Source organism: Lissotriton helveticus, chromosome 5_1 (assembly GCF_964261635.1).
Source record: "Lissotriton helveticus chromosome 5_1, aLisHel1.1, whole genome shotgun sequence".
In the NCBI taxonomy this organism is placed as follows: Eukaryota; Metazoa; Chordata; class Amphibia; order Caudata; family Salamandridae; genus Lissotriton; species Lissotriton helveticus.
Genome location: NC_136065.1, coordinates 1,922,082,612 through 1,922,085,636, shown reverse-complemented (window position 1 = coordinate 1,922,085,636; position 3,025 = coordinate 1,922,082,612). Strand labels below are relative to the sequence as shown.

General features: G+C 41.5%; 1 non-coding gene across 1 annotated transcript; it reads right to left on the bottom strand.

Annotated features, from left to right (window-relative positions):
- Window positions 1–2,713: 2,713 nt before the first annotated feature.
- TRNASTOP-UCA (transfer RNA opal suppressor (anticodon UCA)) lies at window positions 2,714–2,800 on the bottom strand. The gene has a single exon. It is a non-coding gene; the product is annotated as a tRNA-Sec (tRNA).
- Between the last annotated feature and the right edge of the window lie 225 nt (window positions 2,801–3,025).

The following is a 3,025-nucleotide window of genomic DNA, read 5'->3' as shown; positions in this document are numbered from 1 at the left end:
AAAGAAACAGTGTAGCAAAACAGGTATATATATCACAAGAATACATACTCTTTTACAGGTAGGGTGTGAGCCAAAATGTGTAATCCGTCTAGCTATCAATGTCCACTATTTATTGAAGTTCTCGGCTCAGTTCTATTTTTGATTTGTCTTTTTTTTTATGCACTGATTTAGTCAAAAGTTCAGAATATGAATCTTTGATTGTATGTAAAACAGAGACAGGCTTTCTGGGTAAACGAGACTTTCTGCCAGACTTTCTTATAATGTGAACAAAGTTCAGATAAATCATTGCTAATGTCAGCGTTAACAACAATAGAAGAGGAAAGGCCGTGCTGATTTGAGTTTACAGAACACAGAATAAACAGACATTCTTAAAGCCTTACTCTGTTCTCTCACTCTCTCTGACTCCTTGAACGGAAAGAGCAAGACACCACAACATGACTTGTGTAAAGGAAAGCCAAAACACCACAACATGACTTGAGTAAAGGAAAACCAAGACACCACAACATGACTTGTGTAAAGGAAAGTCAAAACACCACAACATGACTTGAGTAAAGGAAAGCCAATACACCACAACATGACTTGAGTAAAGGAAAGCCAGGACATCTTAGCATGATTTGTGTAAAGGAAAGCCCAAGGCACCACAACATGATTTGTGTAAAGGAAAGCCCAAGGCACCACAACATGAATTGTGTAAAAGAAAGCCAAGACACCACAACATGAATTGTGTAAAAGAAAGATCAATTCAACACAACATGACTCATGTAAAGGAAAGCCAAGACACCACAACATAAATTGTGTAAAGGAAAGTCCAAGATACCACAACATAACTCATGGAAAGCTGAAGACACCACAACATGGCTCGTGTAAATGAAAAGTCCAAGACAACAAAACATGACTCGTGTAAAGGAACGGCCAAGACACCACACCATGACTTGTGGTAAGGAAAGTCCAAGACAACACAACATGAATGCTGTAAAGGAAAGGCCAATACAACACAACATGACTTGTGTAAAGGAAAGCCAAGACACCACAACATGACTGATGGAAAGGAAAGTCCAAGACACCACAACATGACTCATGGAAAGGAAATTCCAAGACACCTCAAAACGACTTGTGGAAAGAAAAGCCCAAGACACCACAACATGATTTGTGTAAAGGAAAGTCCAAGACACCACAACCCCAACACGTGCTAATTGTAAAGACAAGTGAAGCTGAGGTGTAGGTGTATTTATTAATAAATCTAAATGTTTCTTGACATACCCGTTTCTACATCAGTCATCAGTTTTAGGTTTGCTGTATTTGCCTTTTCTTGGAGGATTTGTAGTAGTTCCTCCTGGTAACCGTTCCTCTTGGCTGTGCCTCTCGAAGCCTTCTCGCCCTAGGCAGAATTACTTGCAGAGACCATAGGCTGACCTTTATGTAAGTGGTCAGCTACGTAAGGAAGAGTTACCTGGTGATTTCATGGTATCAAACATGCAACACTCTTGTCCTGTATTTTATTTGAATAACCTAATACATTCTGGGAATTGTAGTTCCGAATCACTCCAATTGAAGTAAGACACCTGCGAACAATAGTGCTTTGTAAATGAAAAGTGTGGGACTTAAACATTGCATTCTTGGTGACCTGGATTAATCTGGTAAAACTGTCAGTCACACGGCAGTGGTGTGAACTCGGGGGTGCAGGTGCAACGGACTAGGAACAGGCCACGTGCTGATGTGGGAACAAGGTTGAGGATGCTGAGCAGAGCGCCTCTATGCAGTGACAGCCTGGCTCTGTGACCTCTGATTGAACTCGGGGGGAAAGGGGAAAAGGGTGGCACCCCAGCAGTGGAGGAGGGCAGAGGCGGTCAGAAGATTTAAAACACTCTATTAATCAGGTTATACTGTAACATATTTTTTGCTCTTCTGGATCACTCCAGATGAGAGGACGAGGTAAGGATGTTAGATTTTTTGTTGTACAAAAGGTCTTTTTAATCCTAGTTTCCAAATGTGATGGAATGGTATAACCCTCAGTATATCGCTTTATGTCGTTGTGCCTTTGGGTCCATTATCTGGCCCCAAAAATGGGATAGCCTAGAGGCAAACTCATTTTGCATGCTTCATTATACGTATGCATTCATGTATTTATTTATTCATTTGTTTATATTGGGTGCACAGAAAGACTGTGAGACTCCAAGATCTGTGAGCAAAGTCTGCAACAAAGAAGTAAAGTGCCCACAAAAAGCCTACTCCGTGGACTGAGGTTGGGGTTCAGTGGTCCTTCCTTAGTACCGGGGGCATCTACGGGAGCAGATCGATGACCATTTACTTTGATATTGTCAAATGTGATACCCTCATTCCATTGATGAACGTCACTGCCTTCATTTCATCAGTATCGGACAATATCTCTTCCCAATCTCTCAGATTGTTAATGTCAGATTCTCCAATCTACACTGTCTTTAATGCATACCCTTCCTTTAATGACTTGCTGGGGTGCCCAGATGAATCGCCCCTCAGAGCGCTGGCTACTATTTAACAAGTAATTCTCTCGGTTACTCTTTGATCTTAAATGGTGACGTGGCCCTGAAAACACAGAAGAAAACACGTGTCGGCAGGGCTGCTGAAAATGTAGTTACCAAATATTGTCTGCTACAAGTGGTGAACATGAACAGAATTGACAAAAAAACATGTATTAGTTACCCTGACAATGGGCAGCCCATCACAAAAGCTGCCTCGCCCAGAAGGTGGAATTGAACCACTCTGTCGCTAGACAGCTACAGGTTTGAAGCCTGCACCCCAGACCACTGAGGTTCATCCGGGCAAAGAAACAGTGTAGCAAAACAGGTATATATATCACAAGAATACATACTCTTTTACAGGTAGGGTGTGAGCCAAAATGTGTAATCGGCCTAGCTATCAATGTCCACTATTTATTGAAGTTCTGGGCTCAGCTCTATTTTTGATTTGTCTTTATTTTCATGCACGGTTTTAGTCAAAAGTTCAGAATATGAACCTTTGATTGTATGCAAAACAGAGACAGGCTTTC